The 17,354-nt window shown below is 37.6% G+C and overlaps 1 long non-coding RNA gene across 1 annotated transcript in view; it reads left to right on the top strand.

Moving 5' to 3' along the window:
* Positions 1 to 17,354, top strand: part of LOC135733085 (uncharacterized) — a 76,729-nt gene that overhangs the window by 8,582 nt on the left and 50,793 nt on the right. The window contains exon 4 of the long non-coding RNA XR_010526886.1: positions 6,373 to 6,552. This is a non-coding gene — a long non-coding RNA (uncharacterized lncRNA). The remainder of the gene's footprint in view (positions 1 to 6,372; positions 6,553 to 17,354) is intronic.

Here is a 17,354-nt window from a genome sequence, read left to right as displayed (position 1 = left end):
CTAATAACATTTTTTGAGCTTCGAAGCTCTAGTAGAAATCAAATTGAATATTTGAAGCTTCGGAAGGAGGGGCTGAACACATTTTTCTCTTTAATAAAGGCAGGAATCTCTGTGTGTGTCTGTCTAGAGTTTTATTATGTGGCGGATGTGTTGCTGCGGACCTAAGGGAGTGTAGTACATTTTTTTCGTGCAATATGGACATGCGACACGTTTAGAATTAATAAACTTTAAAAATAGTACAGAACAGCGCAAGCCGGAAGCGGCGTTCCTGTCACGCGTCCTGCGTGAACAGCATTAGTGAAACAAAACACAAGAGCAATACTTTTAATAAGGTAGCCTATCATTTTTCTAACAAACAAACATTCCCGTATCAGAGATAAGCAGCACAGTAATTACTGACAACGTAAAGGGTAGGCTATTTAAATAAAACAACGAAAATAAATGAACGAAGTTCAACAAACTGTAATAAAACGGTAGCATACTTTCAAAATCAAGTTTATTTATAACACTTACAATATCCAATATGTTTTTTTCATCAGCAGAACAATAAAGAAGATATTTTGCAGAAACCCCAGTGCTCCGTCATGCAAGTCAACCGATCCGCACACTTTAAGAGCTAAAGCATATATATCCAATACAAAAGTAATCCCCCATAACTCTGTGTGACATATTGAAGTCTTGTGAAGCAAATCAATCAGTTTTTGCAAGAAACCGAACGTTATTTACAACACTATAAGCATGAATGCCAAAGCAGGAAGCGCGCTTTCCGTTCGAGGCGATCTCTTCCACTGGTGGCGTTTGGTGGCTGTTGGCTATGGATGTTGGTCTCTCTGCGCCACCTATAGAGCGGGAGCGTGAAGCGCACTTCCTGCTTGGCAAAAGCTCTGCATTAACGCTGTATATTTATATATATATTCGAATCTCAAAACTGAAAATCGAATGTCAACCCACGTAACGAATATTTGAATATTCTGGTCCAGCCCTACAAATATGGGAAAAATTTCTTCTGAGAGAAATCGAGCGAAAAAACTACAACCACATATAAACAGACCCTTTTCTGTTTCCCGGCGGCGGAGTGATATATCAGCGAGCAATGAGTCTTCCAAGAAAAGTCAATGGAATTTTACAAAATGCCAAATAAAACACGACAGAAACTGTATTTCGCTACACAACTTGTTTTTAATCATCAACGAACACCAGGAACCACTCGGTGAGTAGCACAGTTTTGAAAATGAACGTTAAGTGTTGTTTTAATGACATGTTTGTGCATGGCCATTGACTTCCATTCTAAAGCAGTCAAGAGACGCTTCTAAACGAGTCAAAAAGTCAAGACACGACCCACTGTCAAAATTTCTGTGTCCATCACTGTAGTTCATCCAAAACAAACCAGAAATGAGACTCAAAGTGTTAAATACCGGAATTATCCTTTAAGTGCCTCTGTTTAAGCGGTTACAGATGATTATTATTAGATCGTAGGGAATCACAGATCTGGCAAATGGGCATAAAAACACCAGCAGGCAGACGGCACCTTATGCCACCCAGATAAGGGGGCACTCATGTGGCAGTGATAAAGGCCACATATAAGCCATTTCGTTTTGGCTAATGGTCATTCATTTACAACAGGGCATGTTAAAGCATTATGCCGAATATGCCCCTGTTTTGACCCTGATACTATTTTGCAGCTGTTGAATTGAAACAGCTCTGCTAAAATGGATAGGGAATGATTGAAAACCTGCTGTTATTTTACCATGTTGTGGAATATAAACTCTCTAATACTGTTTGTATAAGAAATTCTGTTAAATGAAGCTGAGAGTAGTACCATTTATCAGTAGCAAAAAACAATACAATTATGGAGGATATTAAATAAACAAACACTATTAAATCACATTGTGGCACCAACATATTGCTTTTTCATATTGTTGCCATAATCTTGCATCGTGCCTAAGAACATAGTTCAAGCCTGTTGACTTGCGTGATGCATGTTCAGTACTCAGGATTAGATTTCCTCTTCAATCATTAACGCAGATTTAGACTTCAAGATCTCCCTCAGGCTAAATCCTGACATGCCCCGGTTTTTTAGCAAACAGAAGGACCACACGGCAACTTCGCTTAATTCTCCAAAGAATCAAATGATTTAAATTGGGCCAAAGTTTATTTCATTACACCTTTATTTACCTTGTAAAGAATTTGAAGGGTCTTGATGTTCTTTAAGCGAATGGGAGGTTAATTTATTTTAGTCCGGGACTCTGATTAAAGGCTTTACAGATGGCAGGACTGCACTGATAGCCTCCTTTGTCACAGACCTGTCTGCTTCTATTAAAACTAAAGGACAGGACAAAGCGTCTTGTCATTAGGACCCGTGAGGAATGGACTACACACTCAAAAACAACCTGAACTCAAACTACCTCAACTTGAACTTAATAGGCCGATCCAATTTCAATACCACCTAGAGAGGAGTCCTGGCATTTGCCTATAAACAAAGCCCAAGAGAGGAGAATATGCTAATAGCTGTCTCTCACATTGCCAGACTGGGGTTAAAGCCATTAGTTTAAGAAATACGCTACAGGAAAATCTAATTCTGTAAACTGAATTTATCCTTAATAGCCATACAGCATGCTGTACCTGTTTTTATAGTGAATAAAAAAAATTAAAGAAAAAAGTAATGCATGGCGGTATAATATGCAGGGGATGGGGGACATCATCATCCTCAATTTTTTGACTCACTGCCAATATTCCTGCAATTGAGCCAAGTAAGTGTTAAGCTAAAAGGATAGTAAGGTTTTCACGTATACCCGAGGGTGCTCGTACCATAGACTGTAAAAAAGATGGACGACCCTCCATTGTAATGAATTGAAGCAAAAAATGTCCGACCATGGTTGCCCCCACGTTACGTAAAAACGTCAAGTTGGAGCAAAAGCATGTGCAGAAGGAATCATCCGTGGAGCCAGAGTCGCGGTATCAAACTTCCGCCCACACGCCCAATTCAACCACGCCAATCAAATTACTAGCTAAAATAAAACTTATCACAAAAAAATAATTTTGTTTATTTCAAAATGTTTCCTTGGAAGTGTAAAGTTTTATTTTATTTTTTAAGGCAGAGTTCCATTCGTTTGAATGGAGAGGGCGGGATTTATGACTTGTACTGCAGACAGCCACCAGGGGGCGATCAAAGAACCAGAGGCTTCACTTTTCAAGACAATGAGGCACGCACCGCCAGATTTTGCAAACACCGCATACTTTGTACATGTAGGTCACGCATGCGTGTACAGGAGAATGTAGTATGTGCATTTTGTCACAGTGTGCATACGTCGAACATCTGTGTACATGTACGAGTCAAATAAACTATGCAAGGCAATGCCTTTAACCGCGAGCGTACATTTGCGTACATTCACGTACACGTAAAAAACTATAAACCGGGCTTTAGGAGCCAGATTTTTGGTGATGAATGGTTATTTAACCTGAAAGGCGGGACTTCCATCACCAGATCGGGTGTATGGACATTGCATTGTCTAGTGTTCATAATAACAGCCAATATCTTTTCTATCTATTAACCTTATGTTAATGAGTTAAAAAGATGCACTTTGCAGTAAATGCAATGGATACCAACGCTGTTGTCCATTTATAGCGACTGATCTAGTGATTGTTCTCATTAATGGCATAAACTTTCATTGTAATACTTATGTGATTATTGACATAAAAACATTAAAAAGAGTTTAAATAGCAATGCGGGTGAAAACTGCCTGTTCAATGTGTCTCTCTATTAAGCCCAGGGTATGGTCTGTTTTTTACGTGTATGCAAACGTACACACGATCAAATGCACAGACTTGTATAGTTTAGTAGAAGTCTAGTTTATTTGAATCGCACCTGTACACAGATGTTCGACGCATGCGCATTGCAACAAAAAGCAATGCATCCCCTGAGCTACATACTACATTATAACTACATGTTCAACTTTACATCTAATCGCTGTGTCCCCTGTCCCCCCACCTAAGGCCATGCAAGACATTGCATTTTTACCCTGTCGGCTGTTGTTCAGCGGATAAACAAGTGCAGAATGTACATATAAAGTAATGACTTGTGGCCCACGAGGGGCATTTGGTACATCATTGCTGACAACAGTGACAAAATAGATCCTTAACCCTTTTCAAATTATTACCACTAGAAAATGAAGCGAGAGGAAAATGCCGCAGAACATAATTACAGCGACACATTAAGGGGTGCGTGGTATTTTCCCCACCACGTGACACCTCTCAGGGGATTCTAATGTTCTTTGATATTCCGAATGAGGTGAGAACTTTTAATTATACATGAACGAGTTTTAGCGCTGCTTCTTAGAAGGGACCGCTGAGATTTGAGCGCTTTATTCCAAGCTACCAGAGGTCATGATTTGCTAGTCACACAAGGCTGAAGATTTGATTGAATTTAGCTGGAAAATTAAATGTTGGAATTTGATAGCTTATAGATTACGGTATAAGAAACTTATATAATGCCGTTAGGAGATTGAAATGAAATCTTAGTTGCTTGTAAATCTCTGTGGGTCAGCAGTGTATTATAAAGTAAAATGCAGAGGGATATTGATTGGAAAGGTATTAGATTGATGTTGATATCACTTTACTGTGGCAGATAAGCAATCTAAACACACTAATGACACAGAAAACCAAGTTTTACCTCTACAGGTTTAGATAGTACTGGCTGAGCTCTCATTTCTCATATATAAATATGTTCGTGTATGTGTGTGATTAAATGCAGTCCAATTACAGATGAAGATGTAGACGTTGCCTGAGGGAGGAAAGATAACTTCCATTCATCTGCATTTGCTAGAGGCAATGAATACATTTCCTGCTCTCTTTAACTTTTTCAGATAGTTTGGATTACATGTTACAGGGCTGTGCATCATTCAAAACTGGACAGAAACACTTCAAATACATATTGAAATAAATAGCATTTAAATAACTGGTGGTTTTTATGTATTTATAAACAATTCATCTGTGAACATTTTGTAATGCACAGAAAAATAGGGGAATACAATGGGATATATTTTTTAGAAGCCTATATATTTTGTACTGTGGTAAAACACAACTTAAAGGACCTAGTAGTGATGGGAGAAACAAAGCTTTTCGAAGCTTCGAATCAATTGAACCAATTGCTTCGCAAATTGATTTTTCGAAGCATTTGAAACACCACACACGCTTGCGAAATAGTGTAAAAACAACAAGCTCTGTCCAAACATTTTACACTTTTACAAAACAATAGCAAGACTTTTCTTAAAAAAATATGTAAATTAAGCCATACTTAAAAGTGTATCGTGTGTTTTAGTCTTATTTAGGGCAAACAGATCATTAACACTCTAGCAACATTTTTTTATTATGTTTGTCATTTAATTTCTCTATAAACAAAAAGTAGGCAAAATTGTGTTATTAGTCAGAAGGATGAATGTTTTATGAAGTTGCAAAATTAACTCTATATGTGAACCTAGTGGTAAATCGTCGGATTTTTGAAATGTTTTGAAACAGTTATGACGTAATGAAGCCTTGTTTGCTTAAATTACATGACTTGGCCAGTTTGAAACAGGCTCCCAACCAATGATTCAAAACAAAAGATTCGTAAATGTTTGAAGCCTCATGAAGCAGTGTTTCGAAAGCAACCATCACTAGCATTTAGTGGTGAGGCTGTGAATTTTAACCAGCAGCTCAGTCCACTGGTCACCTCTCTCTTTCGAAACGCATAAAAAAGCTACAGTAGCCGCCACATGACAAACATGTCATCGCCTGAGACCACATAGTGATGAAACACTCTCTATGGAGCAGTTTGTACATTATGGCTATACGGTAAAAAATGCAGCATAAAGTTAAAACAATTCAACCTACTATTAAGTTCTGGCTTGTGATCAGTTGGCATAACTTATAAAATCAAGTTGAAATTGTTTAACCTAATCTTTTATGTTTAAGTAACATAAAAATAGATGTTGATTTGACAAAAATGCTGCGTTTTTTTTACAATGTACTGTAGAAACATGATGGTGTGAAATTAGGACTTTCATGTAAGGCGACCCACGGTGTATGTACATAAAAACGTCTTATTCTGAGGTAATAAATATACAGTTTAGTTTGTAAGATGAACGAAATACGCAGTTGGCCCTCAACATCCAACTTACATAGACACAACCACGCCCGATGCCCTCTCCTCAAACTACTCCTTCTCTCACTTATCTCGCCTGACGGGCCGAGGTGGAGGTACAGGTTTGCTTGTTAACAATAGCTGGAAGTACACTCCACTTACTTCACTATGCACAAACAACTCTTTTGAATACCATGCTGTTAACAGCACCTCTCCTACCCAACTTCATGTTGTTGTGGTTTGCCGCCCTCCAGGTCCGCTTCTGAACTTAGAGGAACTTGATATGCTGCTGTACTCTTTCCCTGAGGATGGCAGCCCTCTCATCATGCTTGAAGACTTTAACATCCACCTGGAGAAGCCCTACTGTATGCTGTGGACCACACACTCACCTTCTTATTCGACCTTACTCACCTCTCCACCGCTGCCACTCACAGGTCAGGAAACCAGCTTGATCTCATCTTCACCTGCTCTATGGATAATATTTAGGTTGTACCTCTCCATCTACTGTATCTGACCACTTTTTTGTAACTTTTGCCATGAACCTACCTACATCCTACACACCCATACCATCTTCAGTATATTTCTGGCTGGCAACTTTAAAAAAAAAACGCTGGCGGTGAAAGAGTTAAGAGTTATGAAAACAGCATTTAAACATGACTTATTGGGGTATAATCGCACAATCTCGTCTGACGGTAATAAAATCGTGTTTTTAAGGTGGAAATTACCGACAGAAATGTTCTTCTGACAGGAAGTTTCGTTTTATCAGGTATATGCATGTACCATATTTTTCCACTGGCAGCACGACTAACATGGCAGGGCATCTCTGGGTTTAAGGTCCGATATTATACTTCATGGGGCAGCAGTAGTTCATGTAGGTTGTCTACAAACCGGAAGGTTGGTGGTTCAATCCCTGGCTCTGAAAAAAAAGAACCATTTGATTTATCAGTAAGGGTCAGGTTGTCATTTTTTTATGTTAAATGTATTATGTTGCAATGCCCTAAAAAATAACTAGCAAAGAGGCAAATAACTGGCATTTCACTTCTGAACTCCCCAATTTCATTTGCATTTGGCACTTGTTACACTCATTTCAGACCTTTAATAAATAGCAGAAGAGCAATCGCAACATCAAAAGCAGTGGTTTAGACAACTCTTAAAAAGGGCTGCAAGAAAACATCATCCAGATGTCTATATACTTTAATCTCTTCCTGCCATTTTTAACCCTCCTTTAGCACGGATGAGTGAATGATGTGCTGCAGCTCTTGCTCCTTCACCGCAGGTGGGAACAAACTGAGCTGAAGCTCATTAAAGAAAGTATCGTGACTATGACGATCTAACCTTCAACAGTCTCTCAGTGGATGGCAGAGGCCGGGCAGCTGTGGTTACTTAAGTCCCTGTGCTGATCGAGTGTGCAGACTCAGCCATACTGAATAATGCACGACACCTGCCTGAGCTGAAGAAAACCTGCTGTTTGCTAAAGAAAGAAAAAAATGGCCCACTAATTGACATTGGTTTCTCATGCTGCGCTAAAGAATTATCCATGGGGCGTGGACGACGTACGGAGCGTGCTGTCCTGCCAGGTGCCCGCCTGATGGTTTCTTCAGGACAGGGTTGACAGATAAATAATGAGGGAGTCATCTCATTTATTTGGCCATTATCTACCTGAGCTTATTTATCTCAGTTGGATGAGAAGTCAGAAGAGGGAGATGTCAAATTTCATTAAGGAAAAAGCTGAATATGTCTTCTATATGAACTCATGACATACAGCAACGGTTAAGTCATTAAACTGTAGGGTTGTGCTATTAAAAGGCCATACAAAGGCTAAATGTATATTAATACACTGTTAGAAGGAAAAGGTACTAAAGCGGTCACTGGGACAGTACCCTTTAAAAAAAGTCATAATGTATCATAAAAGTTCTTAATGTGTTTGCGTGTACTTATGTTTTTAATGAAAAACAAATCATTTCCAGAGGCAGACACTACTTGAGTATTTTAAGTAAATTTTCCAAGCATCTGGGGCCGTATTCACAAAGCATTTTATCTTACCACTAAGAGTACTAATAAATCGCACTAAAAGATTTTAGCTAGGAGTTTTCTCTTAAAAGTTATTCACAACGCCTTTCAGACCTACTTTTAGTAAGGAAAAATGATAACTCCTAAACTAAGAGTGAGTCTTCGTTGCTACGGATGACGTCAATTCTCATGCACGAGCTGCCTCGCAATGACCACGGTGATTGGTTGTTAGATGACAGGGGCTGTCATGCGGAACATAACACAGACGCACCAAATCATGCAATTACAATATCGAAATATGTCTGTGTCCTATACAAAATAATAATAGTAATGCCATCGAAATGCATATATAAAAGAAAAGTCGTGAATTTAATTAAATTAAATCAAGGTAGCCTAATACAAATGAAAACCGCCAATTGCCTTATAATAAAAAACGACATTGCATTAACACTTGCTTGATTAATGTACATCCTATTAGCCTAAATAGACTACTTAAAACAAGGAAATGTTGCCCATATTAAAGAAGCCTGCCTAATAGTGTAATAAATAAATGATGGTGGATTATGAACTCGCCAAAACGAAAAAGAAAGCCCAAATGGATGCAGGATCAGTTACTGCTGCTGGCCCAGTTGGTGCTGGAAAAAATACACGTAATAAAAGGGAAATTCGGCACTGAGATATCAAGCAAAACTAAGCGTGAGACATGCGAGAAAGTGATGCACGGGTCAATGTACAAAACAACTGGCACCCGACCAACGTTTTCAACTAACCCGCCCGCTCCCTGGCCCGCATTTTTTTAAATAGTAATTGTTTAATAGTTAATTGCCATCTTTATGTCAAACGACCCGCCGGAACGCGACCCGAATATCATAAAAAATATTTTTGGATGACTCGTAACCGCGGGTGACCGCATGCATCCGCTCATTTCGGATCAACCCGCGCATCACTGGGGAGAGGATTTGTTGCAGATCAATGCAGCATTCCCGCTTATGTCGCGGACCCCGGACGAATGCGAGAGGCGGTGGTATATGCATTACAATCGCAGTAGAGGGTTGAGATTGCAGCCTTTAAACAGACTAGCATGGCAACAGGTATGCCTATAATATTAAATATTTAATTTCATTATTGTTTCATGTAATTCTAAAAAACTTCCTGCTTGTCATGAATGTAATGAATTATGAAACAAATGTCATAAACAATATGCTTACATTAAAGTGTGCTTTTAAGTGTTATGTGCAATGCTTTTGAGTTGGTGAAACTGTCCATGTTAAGGAGGATCAGCACCTAAGGCATTTTAAGATCCTTTGTGAATAGGTCTTAGTGAGTTAGGAGTCCTCTCGACTTCTTTTAAGCTGTCCCAGACTTAGGTGCTACTTTTAGGGCTAAAATGCTTCGTGAATTACTTTTAGTGAAAAAAATTAGGAGTCCTAAAGTTAGGAGTGACACGCCCATTATTTTTAGGAGTTGCTCCTAAATTCGCCAGTTAGGAGCTACTTTTAGCCTTAAAATTCTTTGTGAATACGGCCCCTGTGCTTTTTCAGAGTGTTTGTGTTGGGAAAAAATGTACTTCACTAAAAAAATGTTCACTAAATTTCTAAAGCATCGAATCATACTATGTTTTCCTTTGATATTGCATTTTAAAATTGATTTAATACTTAATTACATAAAAATTGTGTACTTTTGCTTTTCTTGAGTAAAAATACAAAATTACTTTTTACCCAAGTAAAAAAATACTAGATGTGTAATGTACTTAAATATTAAATATGAAACAAAAACTTGAAATTATGAAATGTAGTGGAGTAAAAATTATGATAATATGCTTTGGAATGTATGTTTTCAAAAGAAAAACGCTGATAAAATACGAATACTAAAAAATTTACTTTTATGTAGAAAGTAAATATACTCAAGTAGTGTCTGCCTCTGATCATTTTTAAAAACAAAATATTTCATAAACTCATGTCTTCATCTAGTGTGTAAAGCCCAGGATACATTGCACAATTTTTGGCTGTCCCAGAAAAATTGCCATTGTGAAACAAATGCACGATTTTTTTGATCGTGGCTCTTAATCGGTGGTCCTATGTCGTACAGGGAGAGAGGATTAAAGACAGCCATTTCCTGGTCTTGCGTCAGAGCCGGCACCAGACCATAACTAACAGGGGGGCACGTGGCTTCCAACAGGGGGCACGCAATAGCAACAATAACTTGCAAAAACAAGGCATTAAAACAACAAATACAGTGCAAGCACACACTCATACAACTGGTACAGACTGTCAGCTCATTTCCCGTATAAAGTGCAAAAGATCACAAACTATGCGCAAAACTATTTTGAACTCGACCGCGGCGTGAGCACAAGCTGTTGCGCTCGCGCATTGCTCGACGCAACAACAAACTGCCCTCGCGCGCCGCTAGCCATTGAAAAGAACGGGTTGCATAGCGCAGCGCACACCGTGTACTAAAAGCCGCTTCACCATAATAACGTCGCAATTCTGTTAAGGGTCTATAGCCACACTTCACATTTAAGCTTACGTAAATTAAACAACGCTAACTTACCTTTAAAATGCTGAAGGCGGCGTGTACGAACATTAAACTTCCTTAAAACAGTGTCCTGTAGATTAGAAAATTCCACCTCAACCTCTAATCTCCGAGTTTAAGCCAGTCGGTGTTTACATGAAGTCAGATGAAGCAGGCGGTGCTGGTTCGTTCTAAATGTTCTAATATCCATATTTTACACGATCCATAAAATGCCACGAAAAAACACATTGCTAGTATCACGTCACAAATATGCTAAAGACGTAAAGACACATGAGACTCTGCAATACAACCAATCAGAGAAACTGGTCTATTTTAATGAAAGAAAACGTATATCCACTATATTTTCCTCATTTGATTACATTAAAAGTCATGAAACATTCCATGTTTAATTTATTTTAATTACTCTTGATATATATTAAATTAATAAAGTTTGTAGGGGGGGCACAACAACCTATTTGGGGGGGCACTGCCCGCGAATGCCCCCCTTGACGCCGGCCCTGTTTTAGCCTACGATAGTTTTCTGACAGTGTCAGAAATTCAGCATGATCAATGCACAGTGTGTTTGCTGCTATGACATACGTACTAGTATTTGTTTACCACTAGTGCATGCTGGTGACATGCGCTAACGTGTGACGCAGCCGTCGACACCTCCGTGTCATCGTACAGTCTACATGCTTGTCGTACCCAAGTTTGAACTATCCATGTCGCACAGTGTGATAAGGTAATGATCTTATAGTAGTGCAAAAATCCTGCAATGTATTCCGGGCTTAAGAAGCAATGTAATATTTTCATAAAACGAAAACAATACTGAATACATGTAATAGTTTAATATGTTTATTAATGTTTGTTTAAATAACTAACAATGTGTCGAATGAGAAAGATGCTGACTGTCGGACCACGTGAAGCTTGATGTGTCGCCATAACAACTCAAACAAGTCAATTAAAAATTGTGGTTTTAAAAAACTACACCAGAGGGACAGTTGTGACATTTTAAACCGTCGTCTGCAAAGGTTAAAAACACAAATTCTTGGTCTATTCCATGCACTCGACTGACTTTCCCATTGTAATGACACTGGTATGTCTCTGTGCTTTTATATTTGCGCATTGAAGACCCGTTATCCCTGAGCAACAACATGAAATGATTGAATATCTCATCCTCCCATTGGGTTATACATGGCAGGTATCGTAAATATTAACTATGCTCCCTCTACCAGTTTTTTACCGGATGGCTATGAAACGGAAGTCTCGCACAAAAAAGGGTAATACGTTACATTGGTTGCGATTCAAAATCTCACCACTCGATGCCACTAAAAATCTACAGTTATGTAACATAATATAATCAGATTATTACACATCTGATCTCTTGTCAGATTTCTGTCTGACGGTGTAAATGCTTTCCACACATTCCAGTGGCAGCTTATTTACTTATTTCTAGTATGTTTGAATTTGAAGAAAACAAGATCTGCCAGTTCCCCTAAAATGTGTACAGTAATTATCCACTGGTATGAGATAGTTTAATAATACTTTTAATCTAATTTGACTCTAGTTGAGCATATCCAATTTTCCAGGATGTGGTAATAGCTGTAATATAGATCTTAACTACTTGACATGCACACTTAGTAGTTCATCATGATCTAATTTCAAAATCACTCAATATACAAAAATATTATAAACAGATGATCATTAAATATAATTATTACACATTTTTTGTTAGATGAATACAGTAAAAGGTGTACAATCCCTCTTTAAAATAAGCAATCAGTGTATCTTTTACCACAATAGTTGCTGATATAGACAAATAAGAAATAAACAGCTGTGTACAAGCATGTTTGAATCACCGAGGATTGTGTGTGTGGTGCATATAAAAGACAAGCCATTTACGTCTGCTATTGTACATTCAAGGTTTGAATTTACACTTGTCCGCTTCTTATTCCCTCTGTGCTATCTGAAATTACTGTTCAAAATTACTCTCTTTCATCACAAATTTTAAAGCCTAATTAGTTATACCTTGTCTAAGAAAACCAGAAACATAATTTAACAATTTTCCTGTCATATTTTCTATGAAGGCTTAACAAACTCAAAATGAGGCACTCTGAAAAACTGTCTGTAGTATTACGTCCCTTGTTTCATAAAAAAGATAAGTAATTAAACATAACTGAGAGAAGTGATTAGCATTCCAGTGACAGGAAGAAGCATCATACCTCTGTTAAACCCAAATTTGTGTGATTTAAACATTGAACGGGGCCCTACAAAGGATGAAAATTTACCCAGTATAATTTATAAAGAGATCACCCTCATCACTGCAAAGCGTTATACTATTATTATTTTTCAATGAAGCACCACAGACTTCATGCATACATTGTCCACGTTTACATTTCAGCATTTGGCAGAAGCTTTATCCAAAAAAGGCCTTAAATCTATACATACATTTTGTTATCCTGCCTGTGAAAACATTTTTTTGTGCTTTACTGTTTTCTACATGGAACAGTAATGAAAACATGGTGAAAATATAACCTTGATATCTTTAATAGTGACTTAAGACCATGTCACAGACTGAAATTAATGTAAAATCAATGAGTAAAATCAAACGTTGATGCTACTAATTGCTCATAATTCGATTGAGATTTTAGCCTGGATTTTAAAGGCAGACTGAACCCATGACCTTTGCACTGCTAACGTAATGCTCTGCCAAATGAGTCATCTGCTGTCTGTCAGGTTAAGTACATAATGACTTTCATCTTTGTGTGAACTGAAATGGACAATCCACTTTTTAAAAAAATATGCTAATTGTTTCACCTCCGCTAGAGTGAAACATTTGTTTTTTTTACCATTTTGGAATCTATTCAGCTGATCTCCGGGTCTGGTGGTATCACTTTTAGCATAGCTTAGCACAATCCATTGAATCTGATTAGACCATTAGCATCACGCTCAAAAATAACCAAAGAGTTTCAATATTTTTGCTATTTAAAACTTGACTCTTCTGTAGTTATTAAGATTAACGGAAATTTAAAAGTTGCTGCTGTAACATGGCTGCATCAGGTGTAGTGATATTACGCACTGCCCGAAAATAGTGCCCTTGGTTACTTTCAATAGCAGGGGTCTATTTTCAGGCACAATGTAATATCAATGCGCCTCCTGCAGCCATGTTACAGCAGCAAAGTCCTTGATTTTTACGCCAGAATCAGAGTATAGTTCCTAGCTATATCGGCTTACAAAATCGCAACTTTTAATTTTCCGTTGGTCTTAGTACACGATGTAACTACAGAAAAGTCAAGTTTTAAAGGAAAAATATCAATACTCTTTGGTTATTTTTTAGCACGACGTTAACTCTTTCACCGCCAGTGTTTTTAAAAAAAGTTGCCAGCCAGCGCCAGCGTTTTTCATGATTTTCACCAAAGTTTAATGCCTTCCAGAAAATGTTCTTCTTTAAATATATAAACATACAATATACCAAATGAAAGAACAGACCCTCTGCTTTCAAACAAAAAAAACCGTTTCATCCTACCTTTAGTGGTTCTTTTGCAATCAGCTTTTGAATATGGGTAGGTTTTTGCAAAAACACCATATTTTGAGCAAAAAGCAGATATAATTCCATTTTTATGACGGACTTTTCATAGAGATCCCATTCAGAGCGATCTTTAAAACAGACACGGACATGCAGCAGCTTGCCATAGGGCAATACTTCCGGTTTTAAAAAGTTGCGGAAAATAGCGGTATTGCGGAAAGACGGAAAATCTCGTCATTGGCGGGGAAGCGTTTTCTCTTAATTGACGAGATATCTCGTCAATGGCGGGGAAAGAGTTAATGGTCTAATCAGATTCAATGGATTATGCCAAGCTATGCTAAAAGTGATACTGTCAGACCTGAAGATCAGCTGAATGGATTCCAAAACGGTAAAAATCAAATGTTTAACTCTAGGGGAGCTGGAAAATTAGCATATTTTCAAAAAAGTGTAGTGTCCCTTTAAAAATTAGTTATGGAAATGTGTCTGTTCCTGTATTGAGCTTGGTGAGGAAACCCTGTCAGTAAAAGTTTTTCAGAAAGAGAGAGATAGGAAGTCTTCCTCCATTCACCTGTTCCTCTCTTACAGGCGGTGGCACCTGATGACTCTTAACCTGTTTCAGCTGATAGATTAGGGCAGATAATCAATAACCGAGCTGAACATTCTTAAGAACCATTTCCCAATAACCGTCAGGTACCTCCCTGCCTTTAGATATACAACACCAACTCTGTGTTCTCCTATAGTGATTCACAGTAGTGGTCTTTTTTTACATGTTATCATAATTTTTCTTTCTTACAAATACAATACCTTTCTCAAGGAAGTCACAAATATTTAGGATTTTTTATATATTGTTCATAATAATTGTATCTAACGCGCAACTTATTCTGCTCATTTCTTATGATTACATCACCGCTGACTGGTTGCTTCATGTTTCTTGTGTTCCAAAATGTTTTCTACAAACTGCAGTAACGCCTTAATTTGCATGTATTCATTTTGCTAGACATTCTCGGAGAGAGTGAGAAACAAGATGCTCGCAGGCTGATTACTTCTCCTCTGTGACTGTTAGTTAAACATCAGCCCACATTGAATTCTCTTTGCTGGGTCGTGTTTTTCTTCACCGCTATCTCTGTCTCTTTCAACCCCTTTCATCTATTTTCCACGTTCCTTCTTTCTTAGAACGCTAAGCTTCCTGCTCTCTCCAACAGTATTTGCATCCTTTTTAAACAAACACCCAATGCACCTCACATCTTAATATAAAATATAATTTCAAATATTAATTCAGCGAAGCCCATGTGATGTGAAGACGTTTTGTACAGTATTTCTTTGAACTGAATAGTCTTTCAGTCTGGAGAATGAACCATAGGGACCAACAGAGAGTATATAAGTTTATCATTACTGTTTACACTCTAAAAATGGTTGGGTTTATAACAACCCAATCGGCAACCTAGCGCTGGGTAAATATTGGACAGAACACATTTTAACCCAGCAGGTTGGGTTGTTGAAAAAACCCAACATGTAGTCATTTTAACCATTTATGGGATTATTATTCTGGGTTTGGGTTATTCTTGCTGGGTTATTTTTGTCATGTGCTTTATTGTAAATCAAGACCATTGTGAACACCAAATAAATGTTTATTAGACTGCAAAATAACTACAAACTCTTACATTTTTACAGTTGGCAGTTGCAAAATCATTTAAAGGACTGCTTACTGACATCAAGTATAAATATATTTATTAAATATCATAAATTATGCAAAGTAAAGTAACAATGTAACAGGTTAAATCAATTTGTTTGAATTTAACACAGACTTTTGTAATTTTACAGTATATAAATTAAATAATGAAATGTACATAAACAAAACTACAGCAGTGTAGGAAAAGAAACAATGTAATTGTTGAATTAAAAGTAAAATCATTCTTAGATGATTCTTTCCAGAGAAGAAATTCCACCACATTTGTTGCAATCTACAAAAGAGGAAAAAACTTTTAGTGGTCTGAACTGAATGATCAGATTTAAGTATTCACTTGTGGGCCAAGTCAATTATACATTTTATAAAAAATTATAAGGCTTCCTTTTGCATCCCTGGCCCCATTACCACCACGTGTAAGATATGTTTTCCAAAAAATGCAATGGCCTGTTGTTGGTTTGCATAAGACTTTGGTGTTACACTCCTTTAACTGTTGTGCCAACAACAAAGGCTGCAAACCACACAGACTGACAAATAGGATGATCAAATAATAAAGTGCAGCAGTACTAAAATGCAGCAGATAATTAAGACAATCCCAATACATTTTAAATAGGAATTAATAAATGTTATACTTACTGGCTGAAGTTGTATGAAGGCCTTGCTAGCCTCATCAATGGATGGACGTAAAAACCTCTGCACACTCTAGAAAAAAAAGAATGGGAAAACAACATCACATCTAATATCCGCAAAAAAACATAACATCTGATACAGTATCAGCCACAGATCAGAGGGTTGGTCAAAATAAATTTGAAATCACAGGAGACAACCCAAAAATATTATGAAATGAATATAAAATAGTAACTAAATATGACTCAATTACACATCTAAATTCATATAACACATATAAATGTTTGTTAACCGATAGTCACTTCCAGGCAGCCTCCGTCTTGATGACAAACATGTTTATGTTCAAGTTCATGTCAAAACACTTAAATTGTTTCATTTTAAAAGAGAGGACCAAGCAATATACGTATAAGACACCGGTTCTTGGAAACGCTGTTTCGTTTTCATTTATTGACGAGTTACCTGCCGTACCGACGGTGAATTGAATGTGCTGCTTGTCCCTGCCTCTCAGTGACAGATTAGACGCCGGCTCTGCGATTCTCCGCCGCCGGTAAAGTTAACTGTTAACTCGGTAAAGTTAACAGGTTAACTCGCGGTCTGTCTTTCCATATCGAATGACAAGAAAGCAACTCGTTTGTCACTAAATTTAATTTAATTTAATTTGCTATCACTAAGCTGGGAAAACTATGCGCGTGTGTGACACAAAAAGCCGAAGTGGGGTTGCGGAGGTCGACTCTGTACTGGTTTTGACTGGCTTTGTTAAAGGCTTACAGAAATTGTCATGAGTTAACGTAATCACTGTGTGATGGGAATTTTGTAACATCGATTTTATTAATTTTATTAATATGGCATATCACACATCTTAGAACGATTATTCGAGT

Source organism: Paramisgurnus dabryanus, chromosome 15 (assembly GCF_030506205.2).
Source record: "Paramisgurnus dabryanus chromosome 15, PD_genome_1.1, whole genome shotgun sequence".
NCBI lineage: Eukaryota > Metazoa > Chordata > Actinopteri > Cypriniformes > Cobitidae > Paramisgurnus > Paramisgurnus dabryanus.
The sequence above is the reverse complement of the archived record's forward strand: the minus strand, read 5'-3'. Positions and strand labels throughout refer to the sequence as shown.